This window comes from Coregonus clupeaformis, chromosome 31 (assembly GCF_020615455.1).
Source record: "Coregonus clupeaformis isolate EN_2021a chromosome 31, ASM2061545v1, whole genome shotgun sequence".
Taxonomy (NCBI): domain Eukaryota; kingdom Metazoa; phylum Chordata; class Actinopteri; order Salmoniformes; family Salmonidae; genus Coregonus; species Coregonus clupeaformis.
In genome coordinates this window covers 36,509,420-36,533,640 of record NC_059222.1, presented here as the reverse complement: position 1 = coordinate 36,533,640, position 24,221 = coordinate 36,509,420, and the positions used below count along the sequence as shown (strand labels likewise).

Below are 24,221 nucleotides of genomic sequence, written 5' to 3'. Positions count from 1 at the left end.
TCAACTGACAGATTAATGTGACTGTCAATATTGGGAATCACTCAGTTAGCAAACCTCTGATTTCATTGTGCTGTCAGTCATGTGGTGGGGATGACTGTTTTATTGCACCATTACAATAAAGCCTGGTGATGACAACCCTTTATTGTTAGGCCTATATCGTGACCAGGAGTTTTGAATAGGAGTTTAAATTTGAAGGTCTGTTTCTTCTGATTGGAAGATAGAATTTCCACGTTGTCTGTCCAATTGCCCATGAAGTAGCTAGCCTATATTAACATGTGGTGACAATTCAACATTCTTTTTTTTACATTTTAGTCATGTAGCAGATGCTCTTATCCAGAGTGACTAAGTGCATTCGTCTAAAGATAGCTATGTGAGGTAACCTGCAACATCCATAATGGTTACATAGGGCTTATTCTCACTGAATATACAGTGGCTTGCGAAAGTATTCACCCCCCTTGGCATTTTTCCTACTTTGTTGCCTTACAACCTGGAATTAAAATGGATTTTTTGGGGGGTTTGTATCATTTGATTTACACAACATGCCTACCACTTTGAAGATACAAAATATGTTTTATTGTGAAACAAACAAGAAATAAGACAAAAAAACGGAAAACTTGAGCGTGCATAACTATTCACCCCCCCAAAGTCAATACTTTGTAGAGCCATCTTTTGCAGCAATTACAGCTGCAAGTCTCTTGGGGTATGTCTCTATAAGCTTGGCACATCTAGCCACTGGGATTTTTGCCCATTCTTCAAGGCAAAACTGCTCCAGCTCCTTCAAGTTGGATGGATTCCCCTGGTGAACAGCAATCTTTAAGTCATACCACGAATTCTCAATTGGATTGAGGTCTGGGCTTTGACTGGGCTTTGATTCCAAGACATTTAAATGTTTCCCCTTAAACCATTTGAGTGTTGCTTTAGCAGTATGCTTAGGGCCATCGTCCTGCTGGAAGGTGAACATCCATCCCAGTCTCAAATCTCTGGAAGACTGAAACAGGTTTCCCTCAAAAATTTCCCTGTATTTAGCACCATCCATCATTCCTTCAATTCTGACCAGTTTCCCAGTCCCTGCCGATGGAAAAACATCCCTGGTGTTCTCGGGGTGATGACAGGTGTTGGGTTTGCGCCAGACATAGCGATTTTCTTGATGGCCAAAAAGCTCAATTTTAGTCTCATCTGACCAGAGTACCTTCTTCCATATGTTTGGGGAGTCTCCCACATGCCTTTTGGTGAACATCAAATGTGTTTTTTAAGCAATGGCTTTTTTGTGGCCACTCTTCCATAAAGCCCAGCTCTGTGGAGTGTACGGCTTAAAGTGGTCCTATGGACAGATACTCCAATCTCCGTTGTGGAGCTTTGCAGCTCCTTCAGGGTTATCTTTGGTCTCTTTGTTGCTTCTCTGATTAATGCCCTCTTTGCCTGGTCCGTGAGTTTTGGTGTGCGTCCCTCTCTTGGCAGGTTTGTTGTGGTGCCATATTCTTTCAATTTTTTTATAATGGATATAATGCTGCTCCGTGGGATGTTCAAAGTTTCGGATATTTTTTTAGAACCCAACCCTGACCTGTTTGGAGAGCTCCTTGGTCTTCATGGTGCTGCTTGCTTGGTGGTGCCCCTTGCTTGGTGGTGCCCCTTGCTTGGTGGTGCCCCTTGCTTGGTGGTGCCCCTTGCTTGGTGGTGTTACAGACTCAGGGGCCTTTCAGAACACGTGTACAGTTGAAGTCGGAAGTTTACATACACCTTAGCCAAATACATTTAAACTCAGTTTTTCACAATTCCTGACATTTAATCCTAGTAAAAATTCCCTGTCTTAGGTCAGTTAGGATCACCACTTTTATTTTAAGAATGTGCAATGTCAGAATAATAGTAAAGATAATTATTTATTTCAGTTTTTATTTCTTTCATCACATTCCCCGTGGGTCAGAAGTTTACATACACTCAATTAGTATAGCCTTTAAATTGTTTAACTTGGGTCTAACGTTTCGGGTAGCCTTCCACAAGCTTCCCACAATAAGTTGGGTGAATTTTGGCCCATGACAGAGCTGGTGTAACTGAGTAAGGTTTGTAGGCCTCCTTGCTCGCACACACTTTTTCAGTTCTGCCCACACATGTTCTATTGGATTGAGGGCTTTGTGATGGCCACTCCAATACCTTGACTTTGTTGTCCTTAAGCCATTTTGCCACAACTTTGGAAGTATGCTTGGGGTCATTGTACATTTGGAAGACCCATTTGCGACCAAGCTTCCTGACTGATGTCTTGAGATGTTGCTTCAATATATCTACATAATTTTCCTTCCTCATGATGCCATCAATTTTGTGAAGTGCACCAGTCCCTCCTGCAACAAAGCACCCCCACAGCATGATGCTGCCACCCCCGTGCTTCACGGTTGGGATGGTGTTCTTCGGCATGCAAGCATCCCCCTTTTTCCTTCAAACATAACAATGGTCATTATGGCCAAACAGTTCTATTTATGTTTCATCAGACCAGAGGACATTTCTCCAAAAAGTACGATCTTTGTCCCCATGTGCAGTTGCAAACCGTAGTCTGGCTTTTTTATGGCGGTTTTGGAGTAGTGGCTTCTTCCTTGCTGAGCGGCCTTTCAGGTTATGTCGATATAGGACTCGTTTTACTGTGGATATAGATACTTTTGTATCTGTTTCCTCCAGCATCTTCACAAGGTCCTTTGCTGTTGTTCTGGGATTGATTTGCACTTTTCGCACCAAAGTACGTTCATCTCTAGGAGACAGAACGCATCAACTTCCTGAGCGGTATGATGGCTGCGTGGTCCCATGATGTTTATACTTGCCTATTATTGTTTGTACAGATGAACGTGGTACCTTCAGGTGTTTGGAAATTGCTCCCAAGGATGAACCAGACTTGTGGAGGTCTACAATTTTTTTTCTGAGGTCTTGGCTGATTTATTTTGATTTTCCCATGATGTCAATCAAAGCGGCACTGAGTTTGAAGGTAGGCCTTGAAATACATCCACAGGTACACCTCCAATTGACTCAAATGATGTCTATTAGCCTATCAGATGCTTCTAAAGCCTTGACATAATTTTCTGGAATTTTCCAAGCTGTTTAAAGGCACAGTCAACTTAGTGTATGTAAACTTCTGACCCACTGGAATTGTGATACAGTGAATTATAAGTGAAATAATCTGTCTGTAAACAATTGTTGGAAAAAATACTTGTGTATGCAAATTACTTCTGGAGGTAATTGGTTGCACCAGATCTCTTTTAGGGGCTTCATAGCAAAGGGGGTGAATACAAATGCACGCCTCACTTTTCCTTTATAAATTTTTTAGAATTCTTTGAAAGAAGTGATTTTTTTTTCATTTCACTTCACCAATTTGGACTATTTTGTGTATGTCCATTACATGAAATCCAAATAAAAATCAATTTAAATTACAGGTTGTAATGCAACAAAAAAAAACGGAAAGGTGGATGAATACTTTTGCAAGGCACTGTAGTTATCGGGTCAAAATTTCAATTTACATACAGTACGAGTCAAATGTTTGGACACACCTACTCATTCCAGGGTTTTTCTTAATTTTTTTACTATTTTCTACATTGTAGAATAATAGTGAAGACATAAAAACGATTAAATACAATGGCAAGAAAAAGTATGTGAACCCTTTGGAATTACCTGATTTCTGCATAAATTGGTCATAAAATTGGATCTGATCTTCATCTAAATCACAACAACAGACAAACACAGTCTGCTTAAACTAATAACCCACAAACAATTATATTCATGTCTTTATTGAACACACCGTGTAAACATTCAGAGTGCAGGGTGGAAAAAGTATGTGAACCCTTGGATTTAATAACTGGTTGACCCTCCTTTGGCAGCTATAATAAACCAAATGTTTTCTGTAGTTGCGGATCAGACCTACACAACGGTCAGGAGGAATTTTGGACCATTCCTCTTTATAAAACGGTTTGAGTCCCGTATAGCTCAGTTGGTAGAGCATGGTGGTTGCAACACTAGGGTTGTGGGTTCGATTCCCACGGGGGACTAGTATGAAAATGTGTGCACTTACTACTGTAAGTCGCTCTGGATAAAAGCGTCTGCTAAATGACTAAAATGTCAATCGGTTTGAGGTCAAGTCTCTGACTGGGCCATTCCAGAAGGTGTATTTTCTTCTGTTGAAGCCATTCTGTTGTTGATTTACTTCTGTGTTTTGGGTCGTTGTCCTGTTGCATCACCCAACTTCTGTTGAGCTTCAATTGGAGGACAGATAGCCTTACATTCTCCTGCAACATGTCTTGATAAACTTGGGAATTCATTTTCCCGTCGATGTTAGCAAGCTGACCAGGCCCTGAGGCAGCAAAGCAGCCCCAAACCATGATGCTCCCTCCACCATACTTTACAGTTGGGATGAGGTTTTGATGTTGGTGTGCTGTGCCTTTTTTCTCTCCACACGTAGTGTTGTGTGTTCCTACCAAACAACTCAACTTTAGTTTAATCTGTCCACAGAATATTTTGCCAGTAGCGCTGTGGAACATCCAGGTGTTCTTTTGCGAACATCAGACATGCAGCAATGTTTTTTTGGGACAGCAGTGGCTTCTTCCGTGGTGTCCTCCCATGAACATTCTTGTTTAGTGTTTTACGTATTGTAGACTCGTCAACAGAGGTGTTAGCATGTTCCAGAGATTTCTGTAAGTCTTTAGCTGACACTCTAGGATTCTTCTTAACCTCATTGAGCATTCTGCGCTGTGCTCTTGCAGTCATCTTTGCAGGACGGCCACTGCTCGAGAGAATAGCAACAGTGCTGAACTTTCTCCATTTATAGACAATTTTTCTTACCGTGGACTGATGAACATCAAGGCTTTTAGAGATACTTTTGTAACCTGTTCCAGCTTTATGCAAGTCAACAATTCTTAATCTTATGTCTTCTGAGATCTCTTTTGTTCGAGGCATGGTTCACAACAGGCAATGCTTCTTGAAATGTTGTGAGTGTTTTTTATAGGGCAGGGCAGCTCTAACTAACATCTTCAATTTCGTCTCATTGATTGGACTACAGGTTAGCTGACTCCTGACTCCAATTAGCTTTTGGAGAAGTCATTAGCCTATGGGTTCACATACTTTTTCCAACCTACACTGTGAATGTTTAAATGATGTCGAATCAAATCAAATCAAATTGTATTTGTCACATACGTGTGTTTAGCAGATATTATTGCGGGTGTAGCGAAATGCTTGTGCTTCTAGCTTCGACAGTGCAGTAATATCTAACAAGTAATATCTAACAATTTCACAACATATACCCAATACACACAAATCTAAGTAAGGAATGGAATTTAAGAATACATATATGGACAAGCAATGACAGAGCGGCATGGACTAAGATACAGTAGAACATTATAGAATACAGTATATACATATGAGAAGAGTAATTCAAGATATGTAAACATTATTATTCTTGTCTATTCAATATAGACAACAAAAGTACAATCATTTTGGTTTTATTAGTATAAGCACACGGTGTATGTCTATTGTTGTGACTTAGATGAAGATCAATTTATGCAGCAATCCAGGTAATTCCAAATGGTTAAAATATTCTTGCCACTGTAACACGTATGGAATCATGTAGTAACCAAAAAAGTGTTAAACAAATCAAAATATATTTTATATTTGAGATTCTTCAAAGTACCCACCCTTTGCCTTGATGACAGCTTTGCACACTCTTGGCATTCTCTCAACCAGCTTCATGAGGTAGTCACCTGGAATGCATTTCAATTAACAGGTGTGCCTTCGTAAAAAATTAATTTCCTTCTTAATGTGTTTGAGCCAATCAGTTGTGTTGTGACAAGGTAGGGGGGGGGGGGGGTATACAGAAGATAGCCCTATTTGGTAAAAGACCAAGTCCATATTATGTCAAGAACAGCTCAAATAAGCAAAGAGAAACGACAGTCCATCATTATTTAAGACATGAAGGTCAGTCAATACGGAACATTTCAAGAACTTTGAAAGTTTCTTCAAGTGCAGTCGCAAAAACCATCAAGTGCTATGATGAAACTGGCTCTCATGAGGACCGCCACAGGAATGGAAGACCCAGAGTTTCCTCTGCTGCAGAGGACAAGTTCATTAGAGTTACCATCCTCAGAAATTGCAGCCCAAATAAATGTTTCACCGAGTTCAAATAACAGACACATCTCAACATCAACTGTTCAGAGGAGACTGCGTGAATCAGGCCTTCATGGTGGAATTGCTGCAAAGAAACCACTACTAAAGGACACCAATAAGAAGAAGAGACCTGCTTGGGCCAAGAAACACGAGCAATTTACATTAGACCGGTGGACATTTGTCCTTTGGTCTGGAGTCCAAATGTGAGATTTTTGATTCCAACCGCCGTGTCTTTGTGAGACGTGATGTTTGTGAACGGATGATCTCCGCATGTGTATTTCCCACTGTAAAGCATGGAGGAGGAGGTGTTATGGTGTGGGGGTGCTTTGCTGATGACATTGTCTGTGATTTATTTAGAATTCAAGGCACACTTAACCAGCATGGCTACCACAGCATTCTGTGTTTCAACAGGACAATGACCCAACACACCTCCAGGCTGTGAAAACGGCCCTAGAAGCTCAATATGAGTGCATATTATCATAGCCAAAGCTAAACTACTCACTTTGCGAATAATTGGGATTGTATGACTCTAACATACATGGCCATCACCAGTATGTGTAACCTGAAAGAATTACTGTTAGAGATGATGACCGATTTGTAGTTATTTAAGGTGTATTTTAGGTTAGCCACCAATTGATTTGCAGCATCAGGGCTGTCACTTTCAGCCTGCTTCTGTTTCCTGATGTATGTTGAGTGAAGTAGCCTAGAGGACCTCTTGAGGACCATTAGCAACAACAGGCGCTGATTCATTTGGCTCTACTCGCCAGGCATGCCACGCCAGGGATATAACACTCTGGCCCCGTCAAAACATTTATCAAGTCTCCTCTGCCGTCCCTGCCTCCCCCTCCTCTCCTTCCTCAGTGTCTGCTCACTCATTGAAATGCAGAACAACAATCACTTTGTTCAAAAATAATTTGCCCATGCTCTTGTAAGAGGCATGCCTTGGGGGACATGGGGGTGAGAATGGTCTTTTCCGGTGTCTAAATGAGTCGCCTGGATGTCTGCGCTGGACAGGTTGTCATCAATTTGGGTAATATACCCCTACAGAGTGTGAGATGGTGTTGATTAGGAGGAGACTGATGGTTCACGTGATATTTGTTGTGCTGTAGAAGTCCGGTGCAGGGGCTAGTGTTGCTGCACTGCTGCCTCATCACAATTAACTGCAATGTTACCGTATGCCTCAAATTTGAGCTGCTTTTTGACATTTGATATATAATGATGTACTTTGTTGGTGTTTTAATGATGGGACTGTTTCTAGGTGGTGTAAAATGATGTAGCTATGTAACCCCCTATTGGGTTCTTATTCCGAACTGAGGTCACCAGGAAGACGGCACCAGCCAGTCTGTGATATCCTATTCCACCTGTAAAAACGCCACCTGGGGTGCGGCTGAAGACTCCTTTCCTTACACCTGCTGAGCAATTAACCGACATTTCATTTATTGGGGGGGGGTTATTAAACAACTAATTGACTGACGTTGGTTCAATTACATGAATTTCATGTAGTTTTTTTTCAGCCCAACGTGCCGTTTCTCTAGAGAGAAATCAAATAATTCACGAAATAAATCCAGTCAAGAACTATGTGGGACGCTGGGCTGAAGGGAGTTGTACAGTGAGGGAAAAAAGTAATTTGATCCCCTGCTGATTTTTTACGTTTGCCCACTGACAAAGACATGATCAGTCTATAATTTTAATGTTAGGTTTATTTGAAGAGTGGGAGACAGAATAACAACAAAAAAATCCAGAAAAACGCATGTCAAAAATTTTATAAATTGATTTGCATTTTAATGAGGGAAATAAGTATTTGACCCCTCTGCAAAACATGACTTAGTACTTGGTGGCAAAACCCTTGTTGGCAATCACAGAGGTCAGACGTTTCTTGTAGTTGGCCACCAGGTTTGCACACATCTCAGGAGGGATTTTGTCCCACTCCTCTTTGCAGATCTTCTCCAAGTCATTAAGGTTCCGAGGCTGACGTTTGGCAAAACGAACCTTCAGCTCCTTCCACAGATTTTCTATGGGATTAAGGTCTGGAGACTGGCTAGGCCACTCCAGGACCTTAATGTGCTTCTTCTTGAGGCTCTCCTTTGTTGCCTTGGCCGTGTGTTTTGGGTCATTGTCATGCTGGAATACCCATCCACGACCCATTTTCAATGCCCTGGCTGAGGGAAGTAGGTTCTCACCCAAGATTTGACGGTACATGGCCCCGTCCATCGTCCCTTTGATGCGGTGAAGTTGTCCTGTCCCCTTAGCAGAAAAACACCCCCAAAGCATAATGTTTCCACCTCCATGTTTGATGGTGGGGATGGTGTTCTTGGGGTCATAGGCAGCATTCCTCCTTCTCCAAACACGGCGAGTTGAGTTGACGCCAAAGAGCTCGATTTTGGTCTCATCTGACCACAACACTTTCACCCAGTTCTCCTCTGAATCATTCAGATGTTCATTGGCAAACTTCAGACGGCCCTGTATAGGTGCTTTCTTGAGCAGGGGGACCTTGCGTGTGCTGCAGGAGATCAGTCCTTCACGGCGTAGTGTGTTACCAATTGTTTTCTTGGTGACTATGGTCCCAGCTACCTTGAGATCATTGACAAGATCCTCCCGTGTAGTTCTGGGCTGATTCCTCACCGTTCTCATGATCATTGCAACTCCACGAGGTGAGATCTTGCATGGAGCCCCAGGCCGAGGGAGATTGACAGTTATTTTGTGTTTCTTCCATTTGCGAATAATCGCACCAACTGTTGTCACCTTCTCACCAAGCTGCTTGGCGATGGTCTTGTAGCCCATTCCAGTCTTGTGTAGGTCTACAATCTTGTCCCTGACATCCTTGGAGAGCTCTTTGGTCTTGGCCATGGTGGAGAGTTTGGAATCTGATTGATTGATTGCTTTTGTGGACAGGTGTCTTTTATACAGGTAACGAGCTGAGATTAGGAGCACACTCTTAAAGGTACAATGATTCTCTACACTATACTTGCTTGTTTTGTCACAAACTGAAATTAGGCGAACTATTAGAATTTTAGCAACCAGGAAATGGCGGAGCAATTTCTGCATAGTGCATCTTTAATTGTGGTTGATTTGAATAGGCACTTATTTAATCTCTTTTTATTTATTTAAGTTTCTGTTGAAATTATAGCATCATTACAGCCATTATTGTAATTTCCCCAAAATATTACAATTAATTTGATGACATAGGCCCATTTGTTTGCCTTAGTGACTGTCTAAACAACTGAAACTGAGTCTAGGCCATACTCTACACTGATATGACAACAAATGATGGGCGTCCTTTAAAGCTAGAGGATGCAGAACTTCCAATGCAATTCAGGCACGTTCAGTGACTGAATATCTCCCTGCTCTCAACCTCTTTCCCTAAAGCTCTCCAGCCCGTTAGCCCATCCCCAGACCTGCCAACATGTGTAAACATCAGACAGCCATTATGAAGTGTTGAGAGGTCCCTCTGCCCTCAGGGACATAACCTTCATTTGGCGTCAAATCGCTATTCTCTGTGCCTTGGCCTTTTCTTCGCTTTTATTATTGTACTGCACATTGTCTCCCAGGCCACACACCTTGCGTTTGTGTCTGACATGAAGTGCATATGACATATAAAATGCACATGACGTACAGTGGGGAAAAAAAGTATTTAGTCAGCCACCAATTGTGCAAGTTCTCCCACTTAAAAAGATGAGAGAGGCCTGTAATTTTCATCATAGGTACACGTCAACTATGACAGACAAAATGAGAATATTTTTTCCAGAAAATCACATTGTAGGATTTTTTATGAATTTATTTGCAAATTATGGTGGAAAATAAGTATTTGGTCAATAACAAAAGTTTCTCAATACTTTGTTATATACCCTTTGTTGGCAATGACACATGTCAAACGTTTTCTGTAAGTCTTCACAAGGTTTTCACACACTGTTGCTGGTATTTTGGCCCATTCCTCCATGCAGATCTCCTCTAGAGCAGTGATGTTTTGGGGCTGTCGCTGGGCAACACGGACTTTCAACTCCCTCCAAAGATTTTCTATGGGGTTGAGATCTGGAGACTGGCTAGGCCACTCCAGGACCTTGAAATGCTTCTTACGAAGCCACTCCTTCGTTGCCCGGGCGGTGTGTTTGGGATCATTGTCATGCTGAAAGACCCAGCCACGTTTCATCTTCAATGCCCTTGCTGATGGAAGGAGGTTTTCACTCAAAATCTCACGATACATGGCCCCATTCATTCTTTCCTTTACATGGATCAGTCGTCCTGGTCCCTTTGCAGAAAAACAGGCCCAAAGCATGATGTTTCCACCCCCATGCTTCACAGTAGGTATGGTGTTCTTTGGAGGCAACTCAGCATTCTTTGTCCTCCAAACACGACGAGTTGAGTTTTTACCAAAAAGTTATATTTTGGTTTCATCTGACCATATGACATTCTCCCAATCCTCTTCTGGATCATCCAAATGCACTCTAGCAAACTTCAGATGGGCCTGGACATGTACTGGCTTAAGCAGGGGGACACGTCTGGCACTGCAGGATTTGAGTCCCTGGCGGCGTAGTGTGTTACTGATGGTAGGCTTTGTTACTTTGGTCCCAGCTCTCTGCAGGTCATTCACTAGGTCCCCCCGTGTGGTTCTGGGATTTTTGCTCACCATTTTTGTGATCATTTTGACCCCACGGGGTGAGATCTTGCGTGGAGCCCCAGATCGAGGGAGATTATCAGTGGTCTTGTATGTCTTCCATTTCCTAATGATTTCTTGAAACCAAGCTGCTTACCTATTGCAGATTCAGTCTTCCCAGCCTGGTGCAGGTCTACAATTTTGTTTCTGGTGTCCTTTGACAGCTCTTTGGTCTTGGCCATAGTGGAGTTTGGAGTGTGACTGTTTGAGGTTGTGGACAGGTGTCTTTTATACTGATAACAAGTTCAAACAGGTGCCATTAATACAGGTAACGAGTGGAGGACAGAGGAGCCTCTTAAAGAAGAAGTTACAGGTCTGTGAGAGCCAGAAATCTTGCTTGTTTGTAGGTGACCAAATACTTATTTTCCACCATAATTTGCAAGTAAATTCATTAGAAATCCGACAATGTGATTTTCTGGATTTTCTTTTCTCCATTTGTCTGTCATAGTTGATGTGTACCTATGATGAAAATTACAGGCCTCTCATCTTTTTAAGTGGGAGAACTTGCACAATTGGTGGCTGACTAAATACTTTTTTTCCCCACTGTATATAGTGCACATTTTAGTCCCTCTTTATCCGTGGAGTGAAAATATGGAAACTGGTGACTTTTCTTTTGCCGTTTGTCCTTCAAGATGCCTTTCTTTCTTTCCTTTGTTCTCCAGCACTTTTAGTACAGCACCTTGTAGATGGGAGTACTGTCGCAACCTGACATATCATTTTGTCACTGCGTTAAGGCCTCTTGCTGGTCCCTAGAAGCAGGAGAGGTGTGTTTGGAAGCAGACTGGTTTTTTTCTTCCTTCTAAGATAGGTGACCTTCAACTCACCGTTGATCCAGGGAAGAAATTGCTTCTGTTATCTACTGTGATATTTCTGTCTGATCAAATAAATGAGTGCTGTTGTTTTTCATCTATTTCCTACTACTTCCTTCTCAGCTGAGTTTTAACAATCTGTTAAATATATACAGGCCTTTTGTAGGGTGACTATAATTCAATAAGGTCATTGGGGTTTATATAGACTTGAAATGGTATTGAAGGGCTTATTTTTTGCTGATTTGCGTTTTTCCTGTGAGAAGTGAGTGAAATGAAAATAAGTATTGAATAATTTCATTCCTTGTTGTTCTCAATGGCAAATGGATGTAGATAGCAGTTGATGCTTTGGAATTAGTTCAAATGCTAATCCTTTTGTACAGTTTGCGCAAATTATGTTTGTAAACGGAATCATTATTTGCCCTTTTCTATTTCCTGGAGTTAAAGCCACACTCTAAGACATGCATAGATGTTCTGATGCAATGTCCACCTTCCTACCTTTGGTTAGATGATTTCATGAAAATCTCAGTAGATCCATTTGTGTAAGTGAAGTGATGATCCACAGCGTTCAGACTTCTAAATGGCCCTGCAGCTCTCATCAATTCATATGTCAGCCGTCTACATGGTCTGCCGAGCTTTAATGCCAACTCGGCACTTTCACTGCTGTCCCTGAGCCTCCCTGAATTAGCATAAAATGACATTTTGCTGTAATGCTAACAAGACAGTTGGTGTTCATTCAATCAGCTCCTGAAAGCTCCTCTGTTCTGACTGCCATCATGGGGCTTCGTGGCTGAAATAAAATAAATAATTGCTTATGCAGCAAGCTTGTGACTGGTCACCAAGGCCACCGTGTGATTCATAATGACATTTATTTTCAATAGTCTGTGAAAGTAGGGAGCTGAAGACCGTTACTCCCTCTGTAGGTTGATTTAACTCCTTAATATCACCCGCTGGCAACACAAGATATCTAACAACATTAATTTAGTTATTCACAATATTGTTGGCAGTATTGTTGAGACTCCCTAAACGAATTCATTTGCCTTGTGTTTGGCATAATGTCTGAGTCTTTGTAGTAGAATAATCCCGAGTCTTTGTAGTAGAATAATCCCTCACCTGTATTCATTTTCCTCCAAGGTGGTAGTGTTGGGATGCTCAAGGCTTGGAGCGAGCGTTTCTTAGCAACCAGTCCTCAGCTCCACCTGTCATTGCAGGCTTTAAACTAGTGCCCTCAGAGACCCATACCCCCAGATCAACGTCTCTATTCTAAATTAATAGGAACAATGCCATGTGCAGTGTCATTGTCAGAGCATGTTAAATTAACAATGTAATTTATTCGTACACAAACAATACATGAGTGAAGCCGTCAATATTGAGGTGTGTTTTTAAAGAGCTGGGTGTAATCATGCTAGCGCAGGGCTTGATTAACCATGAACACACTTTGAGATAGTCCCCATTCACTGATCATGAACACATTTCCCAATTCTAAATGAACTTGATATTTTTTTGCTAGTTCTCCGATAACCATCAAATCTGGTGAAATGAATGTGCACAGAAATAGCCAATATTGTTGATCTCTTGCAGTGGAGCAATTTCACAGCACCTCTACTCAGTCCCTTTTGCTACAACATCCATATCTTTGTTGGACAGATACCCTTCGACGGTTCCAGATGGTTAATCTTGTTAAGTCAATTTACGTATTGCTGTTTGCTTATCGAGATTCTGATGTCTCTGTCAACAAGGGGAAGATGACATTCCATCTTATATCCAGACCATTCTAATCCAATAGCCAATAGAGAGTGACCTCTTGGGATTTGCAACAGCATTGGTAATCGTCCTGCTTACAGCATTTCACGCCCCTAAAATTCTTGGAGAATGTGTATCACGGTTCAATAAGGTTATCGCCAAGTCTAGATTGATGTCACGAAACGATATGAAGTATTAATACCTAAGCTGATTTGATGGGGAGATATCAAACAGTGGGAATTTCTGTGCTGCTTGAGAATTAAATGATGCATAGATATCCCAAAGGTCAAAAATTGTGGCACATTTAGTTTTTTCTTGCATGCTATCAATGTCCGTTTTTTTTTCTTCTTACGGACTGACCTTTAAGTTTGCCACACCATTTGCAAATTCTGCAACATGTAATTGCTAGAGCAGATCATTGGCTCATGTTGAATTCATTTGCATAATAATTAACACTTTTGACACTACTGTATTTTGGACACCAATACCCATCAATGTCCCATGTTCTTTGCCTGTCATTTTGTCAAACGAGGAAAGGTCCTTACTGAAGTTTTCTTGACTGAAAGATGATATCTTGACTCCTCTCTTCCTAGATCTTCTCCAAAGGGATCTGGTGTTTCTTGTCTTGCCACATGTAACCATTTCTCTGCGATCGTAATATTTGAGAAATCTTTCAAACCTGGAGAACCGCAGTCTAGGGAACTATTTAGATGCATGCAAATGAGCCTTGGAAACCACTCTAAATCACTCCCCCTCCTCCTGACCCCTCTCCTTCTCCTCCTCCTCCTCCTCCTCACCCCTCTCCTCCGCCTCATCCCGCTCTCCTCCTCCTCACCCCTCTCCTCCGCCTCCTCTCGCTACATGCTCAGGCTTGGCAAGGCATTTTCATGGAGCTCCAGTCCAAGGTACTGATGACCCAGGCAGATGAAGAACTGGAGCCAGGACTAGTGACGGCTTCCTCATCTATGCAGCATGAAATCTTTCACAGTGCTACTGAAGTGTCAACATTGACATCACTGTGGTACTTTTCATTTTCCTATAGGGCTCTTGGCTGGTTTAGGAATCTCAGCAGTCAATACCATAGGTCTGAGGCTAGTTTAACTTCCCTCAGTGTTGCAATAACGCTTTTAACCACCATCTGGCCATCTGTGCGTGATCTCATTAAGATCTCCAACTGATTTTATTTGCTTTCGGATACATGGCCCCAGTGAGTCTGAGAAGGACAAAGTTGGATTCTAGTTTGGAGGCAGTACCCCAAGTCTGGCTTCCAGGCCCCCTCTGTATCGATGTACTCTGGATGTCCACCAAATGGCACATTAGGAAACAGTTATGTATGCACGCATGGCTTATTATTATTATTATTATTATAGTTACTATGCTCAAGCATTGTGGTCCCTTATACTAATAGTCTAGGACCCCCATACTCAACTGGTGGACCGTGGTCTGGATCTGGACCCAGAATGGGTCAATATGGACCGCGGGTCCCGACTACAAAAAAACTTGTTCGGGCTTCGACCCCTGGTATCATATAAACACACATAAGACATGGATAAATGTGTAGAACTGCAGGAAATTAGCTTTAAAACTGCTGAATATTCTCTCCGCCAACAAGAGGGGTGGGAACAGTTTGGGGTTGCATGGGTTGTGAGGTGTGGGTTTGTTACTACGCCGATAAATTACAATATCCATCCGGACCTTTGCCACATAGGAAAGTTGTGTGACCGGACCTTCTCAAATAGTACTTGAGTACCCGTGGTCTAGGAGCAGTGCCTAAAGCAATTCTGTCAGCATCTCTTGAAACCCTAAAGTGATGAGCTTTTTCAAATTGGCCAAATCTTTCTACCTGTGTGGCAGTTTGTCAGAGACCATTATTGAATAGAATTCATAATTCTCATGGTGAAGATGAGGAAAAACTGTTTTTATTCTACAGTTTGGCCTGTTGGTGCAGCTGTTTCATTATGCAGTCCATTTGCTTTCCAGTGAAACATGTTCATTTGTGAAAGGCATTTTCCCCCATGTTCTCTCTCAAGTACTTATAAACTTCAGAAAGCAACCTATGTACGCCAATTATAGTGAGTGATTGTAGATGATGAAATGTAGAAACAAGATGTTCCATTTCTTTCTTCATTTTGCTGAGGTTATTATGACCTAACCTTTCTGCAAAGACTGACATGTTTTCCATGAAACAGTCAATACAATTACCATCCAGTTACTAACAGTGCAGGCAGCAGGAAGAAACACTGAGATTTTATTTTATTTTCCACATTGGACTCACTGAAAGGACAGGGTCATATAATAGTCTCTGAGTCATATAATAACAATTGTGAGCCACAGGGTAAGTAATGAAACCCGTTCTGGGAAGTTCTTCTATGGCTTGGCTTGTGTGGGGGTCATATCTCATTAAGAAGGACAGACCCATATAGAGGGACTAAATGGCTGTCTGCGAAGACTGTGGGAAACATCAGTGCTGAAAAACTCTGTATTGTCATTTAACAACACAGGGAGGCATTTCAATTGGTGTGCGTTTAGAAGTCAGTGGCCAAATGTACTTAAAGGCTCACCACAGTTATTTGCTCATAATATGTAAACAAGTGCTCTCGTGATGTGCAAACCAAATGTTTTTCTTCTGAGTTAATATGATTCCACCCCCCCCCCCATAATTTTCTGCCAATAGGACACTGGAACCTTTCATATTGGTATGAAACTTTAATGTTAAGATAATCTTCAAGTTTAAGACCATGTTAAACAGGTAGAATACTGAAATACTCTGGTTGTCCTCTTTCCTTTAATCAAATTGTTCACCTAGTGTTGTTGTTCTCTACTTGTAGATTTGGGCTATTCACGTTTTACAGAAAATGTTGTTGTTACACAGCCAAGTCCTCTTCCGCTTTGGCTTCATGAAGATGTATATTTAGTAAATATGAAGTGTCAGGGAGGCTTCGCAAAAAAGAGATCAGAATCCAATCCAGTATCCAATCAGGATCAAATAGCCTTATGAAGCCAATACAGCAGAAAGTGATTGCCATGGTAATGAAGCTGGGGAGGGAGGACACTCACCGGCCTCAGGTCAGCCTATGAGATTTCTCAATATGTCTGGCTCCTCCACAACGGGACAGGCTGACCCCACTCTGCTAGACTTCCAAAAGCGTTCGTCGTCCTCCTATTTCATGGCAATTATCCGGATCACCAACTGCTGGAATGGAGAATTGGCCCTTTCATTCTACCCCTATAAGTGCACCATTGTGGCTGTTATAATGGCCATTCTCTTCCGTCGAGGACAGTGAGGAGACATCACAGAAAGTGTCATTTAAAGTGTGTGAAATTCAAAGCTGCTTCCCCATCGGACTACATTTCCCCACTCTGTCATTTTGATGTCAAGAGACAAATATTTCCCTTCCTCTTTTCAGTTTGTCTTTTTTCTCTTGCATCTGCAGTTGTTAGGATGAAGTTATGCTGTACGGCATCAACGTATGGCTGAGGTTTCAAGCAAGCCCAATTGTTATGTTCTGATAAGCCTTTTGGGATCGAGAAAATGATGAGGATTAAAAACAGGCTAACTAAACTTCACCCCTTTTTTATGGTAGTCATTGTTGATTGCAGAAACCCCATATGATGGTTGAATTAGTAATATATGCTTAAACTGGACCTGCACAACATGGCCTAAGTTTAAATGCTTATAACTAATGCCAGCATGCAGGTGATCAATAAACATGAAAAAAGGTTGAGCAGCTGTTGTACAGAACAGAGGGAGGGGAACACCGCCACCAGCTCCATGAGACAAGACATCCTTTACTGTTTTTCAGCATCAGAGTTTTTTGGACGTCTGGCTCTTAATTTCTGAAAAGTGCTCTGATCTGGCGGCGATGAAAAGGGGCAGTGGACTGGCCACGGTATCCAATTTGTCGCCGCTTCAATAGCTCCCAACACCACATCTCTTAAAAATATATGGGGGTCTTTCTATAAATAATGGGGCCAATGTGTGACATTGGGATCAGAATTTTAAATGGGTTGAAATAAAAATGATTTTCATGCAGTTCCACATGTGTACATAGAGGAATAAAAGTGAATACATGCAAATTGTCCCATAACTCTACCTATACAACAACATAGGTCTAGGACTATACATCCTTTAAGCTGGGTTGATACAGACATTGGCAAGCACTTAATTGTAATTGTCAAGGACCTCAGTGTTATACAGTTGTATATATAGGGCCTAATTGTCACGAATTTAGCCGAGGCTGCTCCTCCTTCTTGCTCGGGCAGGCTTCGGCGTTCGTCGTCACCGGAGTACTAGCTGCCACCGATCGATGTTTCTGTGTTCTACTTGTTTTGTCTATATTGCACACACCTGGTTCCAATTACGATAATTTGTTTCCCTATTTTACCCTCTGGTTCCCTCATGGATCAGTGGAGGAACACATCCAGCAGCACTCGACCATGCTACAGACTCTTGGCACAGCCATGGATCGAGTGGACTATGGAGCGATGGGAGACTACTATTCACTCCACACCACTGTCCACCCCTTCACCACCTGGATCCAGTGGGATTCGGCTCTCGCTCCCGAGGGCATAGGATGGAACAGCTGCCGGGTGCCAGGGGTTTCTGCTCCAGGTGGCGCTCTACCTGGCAACCATCCACCCGGCTCCCTCGGGATACGAGAGCGTGTTCACCCTCATCTCCTGTCTGTCGGGGAAAGCGCTCGAGTGGTCCAACGCTGAGTGGGGAGGAATAGACGCGGCATCGGTGCGCTATGAAGATTTCACCCGCTGTTTCCGGTCGGTATTTGATCATCCACTGGAGGGGAGGGCGGCGGGGGAACGGTTGTTCCACCTCAGACAGGGGAAGAGGAGTGCACAGGACTTCGCACTGGACTTCAGGACCTTGGCAGCCAGCGCGGGATGGAATGAGAGGGCCCTGATCGACCATTACCGATGCAGCCTACGGGAGGACGTTTGTCGGGAGCTGGACTGCAGGGACACCACCCTTAACCTGGACCAGCTGGTGGATTTATCGATACGACTGGATAACCTGTTGGCTACCCGCGAACGTCCGGATCAGGGTCCGTCCAGTCCATTCCCCACCACTTCCGACTCTACACCGATGGAGCTCGGAGGTGCTGATCTAAGGGTGACCGGAAGGGGGGCTGTTTCCTGCACCAACTGTGGCCGCAGAGGACACACTGCTGGTCGGTGCTGGAAAGGGTCCTCAGGGAGTCGAGGCAGCAGGCAGGGCACTGGTGGACCATCCCAGGTGAGTAGGCACCCGACTCACCCAGAGCTCCCTGTTGCGCACATGTGTGTTCACGTAGAATTTCCTGAGTTGTCCCCGCATTCCCAGCATAAGGCGCTCGTAGATTCAGGCACAGCTGGGAATTTTATGGACCGTCTATTTGCACATAGATTAGGGATCCTTATTGTGCCTGTTGATGTGCCCTTCCTGATACATGCCTTAGATAGTCGCCCTTTAGGGTCAGGCCTGATTAGGGAGGTCACAGCTCCACTCTGGATGAAAACGCAGGAGGGTCATGAGGAGAGAATTAGTCTCTTCCTGATCGATTCTCCTGCGTTTCCAGTGGTGTTGGGGCTTCCCTGGTTAGCCTCTCATGACCCCAATATTTTGTGGCAACAGAGGGCTCTCAAGGGATGGTCCCGTCAGTGCTCGGGGAGGTGTGTAGGTGTTTCCGTAGGTGCAACTACGGTGGAGAGTCCAAAGAAGGTCTCTCGCCTTCTGTAAAAGGAAGGTGACTTAATTACCACCCCATCGACAGGGGGATTGTGCGATAAATCTCCGGGACGGCGCTGCACTTCCTCGGAGTCACGTGTATCCTCTGTCACAGGAAGAGACGGCGGCTATGGAAACATATGTCTCCAAATCTCTGGGACGGGGATACATTCAGCCTTCCACTTCCCCTGCCTCCTCAAGTTTCTTTTTTGTGAAGAAGAAGGATGGAGGTTTACGCCCGTGCATTGACTATCGAGGTCTCAATCAGATAACGGTGAAGTACAGTTATCCACTACCTCTCACTGCTAGTATGACGGAGTCATTGCACGGGGCGCACTTCTTCACCAAATTGGATCTCAGGAGCGCGTACAACCTGGTGCGTATCCAGGAAGGGGATGAGTGGAAGACGGCATTTAGTACCACCTCTGGGCACTATGAGTACCTCGTCATGCCGTACGGGTTGATGAATGATCCCTCAGTCTTCCAATCCTTTGTCGATGATATTCTCATATACTCCGCTACACGAGCCGAGCATGTGTCCCTGGTGCGCAAGGTGCTTGGTCGACTGTTGGAACATGACCTGTACGTCAAGGCTGAGAAATGTCTGTTCTTTCAACAGTCCGTCTCCTTCTTAGGCTACCGCCTGTCCGTGTCAGGGGTGGAGATGGAAAATGACTGCATTTCAGCCGTGCGTAATTGGCCAACTCCAACCACGGTTAAGGAAGTGCAGCGATTCTTAGGGTTTGCCAACTACTACCGGAGGTTTATCCGGGGCTTTGGTCAGGTAGCGGCTCCCATTACCTCCTTGCTCATACATCACCCTCTTCTGGTCATCCTGGCATCAGTCGGACAGTGCGCTGTCTTAGTGGGAAGTACTGGTGGCCTACTTTAGCTAAGGACGTGAGGGTTTATGTTTCCTCCTGCTCGGTGTGCAAGGCACCTAGACACCTACCCAGAGGAAAATTACAACCCCTACCTGTTCCACAATAGCCGTGGTCACACCTATCAGTGGATTTCGTTACGGACCTTCCCCCGTCACAAGGGAATATCATGATTTTAGTCGTTGTGGATCGGTTTTCTAAGTCATGCCGTCTCATTCCTTTGCCCGGTCTCCCTACGGCCCTACAGACTGCGGAGGCCCTGTTTACTCACGTCTTCCGGCACTACGGGGTACCTGAGGATATAGTGTCTGATCGGGGTCTCCAGTTCACACCAAGGGTCTGGAGGGCGTTCATGGACCATCTGGGGGTCTCGATCAGCCTGACCTGCGGTGGATGAATGGTTTCGGCGCTCAGAGGAAACCTGGAACGCTGCCCATGTACGCCTGCAACGGGCTATCAGGCGACAGAAGGCGAGCGCCGACCGCCACCGCAGTGAGGCCAGGTCTGGCTCTCGACCCGAAACCTGCCCCTTCGACCTGCCCTGCCGGAAGCTGGGTCGGTGGTTTGTGGGGCCATTTATAGTCCTGAAGAGATTGAACAAGGTTTGTTATAGGTTACAGCTCCCTCCTGATTACGGTATTAACCCCTCGTTCCATGTGTCTCTCCTCAGGCCGGTGGTAGCTGGTCCGCTCCAGGAGTCTGAGGTGCGAGAGATCCCTCCGCCCCCACTGGACATCGAGGGGGCACCGGGGTACTCGGTCCGTTCCATCCTGGATTCGAGGCGTCGGGTGGGGGGCCTTCAGTATCTCGTGGAGTGGGAGGGGTACGGTCAGGAGGAACGGTGCTGGGTTCTAGCTGCCACCGATCTATGTTTCTGTGTTCTACTTGTTTTGTCTGTATTGCACACACCTGGTTACAATTACGATAATTTGTTTCCCTATTTTACCCTCTGGTTCCCTCATGGTGTTGTGCGTGATTGTTCGTTGTTTTGTTGTCATTGACATGTGAGTCTGTATTTTTCTTCCCTGCGTGGAAGAGATGTGTTTTTACTTGTGACAAGTAAAGTACGTCGTTGACTAAGTTCTGTGTCCTGCGTCCTACCGCTACACACTGACGCATGACACTAATATAGAACCCCTACCCCCAAAAAAGCATGCAAAAGTAGGCCATTACCACTTTAAGAATAGTCCATTTTGTAGGCCTTGCCAATGCATTAATATTACAATTATTACATTCAAAAATACGTACGAATAATGCGGACATTGTGACTAAATAGATTGGATGCATGCATGGACATTTTTCTGTAGCCTACAGGGCATACGCAGGCACACATAATAAAGCTATGAATAGCGGCAGCATTAATCTCACCATCGCTGTTTTTAGAAAGTGACCAAAAACCATGTTCCTTTTTTAATGGAAGAATTTGTATGGAAAGCCAAGTTGAAGCCAACATTAGATGTTGTCATCCTCATAATAACCGCATGTGGTTTTACCGCAACAGAGTAGCACAACACCATTCAATTGAAGCGACGGGAAACAAACGAAAGTGGCCACATCTCTCAGAAAAACAGATCAAAAATGAAACCACAGATAATTATACTTGTAATTATTGTAGCCAATTTGTAATAACTTTTCAAGCACCAAATCGAGGAAATGTCTGATTTTCAAGGTAGGCCTATTCCAGTAGTTTAATTTCTGAGCTCCAAATTCAAATTCAAATAGTCTACTTCAAGCCCCTTGTATTGTTTAAAATGGCAGGTGTAACATGGAAACATGTTATTTCACTACCAGATCATAGTGTGAAGAAGCCTACTAGGCAATGTAATTTGTTGTCTTTCTATCCAGAATAATCTATAGGAATAGGGTTGGGTGTTGCGCAATAGTCTATCCTACACAATTGCCACAGTAGACTCCGAGGCACAAAAACATGAAAACATGAACTCATTACCTTAATGCTTTCTCTGTTAAATCTAACGAGACCCTGTTGTAAATCAAGCAGAAAACAACAGATGATCAACATCAATTCGCTAGGGATATTAGATCCAACCTGTATCCAGGCACAACAGTCTTCACCGGAGTAACGAATGAGACACCAAAATATTCTGGACAATCCTCGCAAACACCTATTTTCCAGCACTTGTTGCATCACATGCGCTATCACAACAGCTGTTTGTCACTTGATTGTCATTTGGAGAATTCCTTCCTGGATCAGATGATGATGCGTGAAAATGTCAGGGTGTAACTAATCAGCTGGACACCAAATGCACATCAACAACTTTTATGCATAAATATTGAAGAACCACATTAATGACAATATCAATTTAGGTTTTAAGTATCAAGGTAAGGTGACTCTTCCGGTTGACGCATTCGATTTTACAATGCATATATTATTTTGGATTTGTGTGTCCATAAACTGTTTTCACCCTGTAACATAAGGAGACATGAAATGTTAGACTGCATTTCTGAGATCTCTATACAATAAAACAGTCTGACAGATAGATCCAGGATTCTTACAAGGTTCAAGTTCAGTGTCACACTTTTTGTTATACAGATCTGTCAAGATGCCAACCATGATAAAGGGTTAAACGGGTTTTAAATCAACTTGTGAATTTGATTGATCCCCCTTTTATCTTAATGTAATGACATGACATGTATTTACTGATTTATTATCAATTACTTATCAACAGCTGTAACAAGTTGTCAAGTGTAGGAAATCCTCACTGGTGCCCTAGTTTATAGAAAAACCCACATCCTGTCATGCTGGCTTTAGCATTGATTGATGTCCCTTGTGGGGAGTTACTTATGAACTTAATTTTGGGGGGCGAAAGGTCATCATCAAATCAAGCTTTATTTATACAGCACATTTCAGACATGGAATGCAACACAATGTGCTTCACAGGAAAAAAACGAATAAAAACAATGAAAATAAAAACTTTAATATTTACTACACAACAAACATAAGAGGATAAAAAACTAAAGAATAACAATAAAAACTGAAAGACTAAAAAGCACCCTGAGGAAAAGCAAAGCTAAAAATGTGTGTTTTATGATCTTTTTTAAATATGTCCACAGTTTCGGCCCCCCTCAGGTTCTCTGGCAGGCTATTCCAGAGGCTGTCTCTCCATGCCTCTTGGTCTTATGCTTTGGGATAGTTAAAAGGCCAGTGCCAGAGGACCTGAGGGACCTACTGGGTACATATCTTAAAAGCATGTCTGACATGTATTGGGGTGCACAATCGTGGATTGATTTAAAAACCAATAGAAGAATCTTAAAATTAATTCTAAAACTCACAGGCAGCCAGTGCAGAGACCTTAAAACCAGTGTAATGTGTGCTCTCTGTCTGGTCTTGGTCAGTACCCGTGCTGCAGCATTCTGTATGTTTTGCAGTTGACCAATGGCTTTCTTGGGTAGACCAGACAGGAGAGCATTACAGTAGTCAAGCCTGCTTGTAATAAAAGCATGAATGAGTCTCTCTGCATCAGCCTGAGAGAGAAACGGCCGCACCTTGGCAATGTTCCTCAGGTGGTAAAAAGCTTTCAGTGGCCATTTTGGATCTCAAGTCAGATCCATATCTCAAAAGTTTAGTATCTCTGCATCTGTTCTGACGGCCTGAGGACGTTTCAGACTTTCTTGGGATTTATTTATTGTAAAATTTTACAAACACAATTTAACAATGACTGAATCACGTTAGAGCTTGGGGCGGAAACGTCCAAATGGAAGCTTTCCCAAGTCAGATGCTTATTGGATGTTCGTTAAAAAAAGTTAGAGGCTGTGAATTGTGGAATTTGTGTAGACAGGGATAAAAGGCACTTCATGGTTGAGTTTCATAACATCTCTTGTGTAAAACATGAATTACATCGCTGGGTTGGCGTCCCATTTCTTCCAACTGGCAAGGATAAGAAAAAACACTTCCTCTCCATAAGCCACCAATTGACATCATTTCAATGAGGATGTTAAACTTTGTTAAAAAATCGCCAGCGTATATCCTATGCTTTTTAGGTTGAAGTATTTTTACAGTAACATTTGAATTACTGCAGCAACTTTCAGCATCGCTCACTGATGTTTTCTAAACACGTTGATGTGCTGCTGTAGCTTGCGCCTTTTTACCACTTTTGCATTTCTCATGTGGTGTCCTTTTTTTTGCAGTTGACAGCCCGCTCTCTACCGGCAGTGCAGTCTGATGAACGACTCCAACCTCTGCTTAACCACCTCAGGTAATTGGCATATTGATTCCTCTGCTGATGCTTTAAAATAAAATAACTGGTGAATTCACAACTTGAGGCTTTGTTGAA

General features: G+C 43.2%; 1 pseudogene; it reads left to right on the top strand.

Moving 5' to 3' along the window:
* The window catches only part of LOC121548087, a 121,713-nt pseudogene that overhangs the window by 43,366 nt on the left and 54,126 nt on the right, over positions 1 to 24,221 (top strand).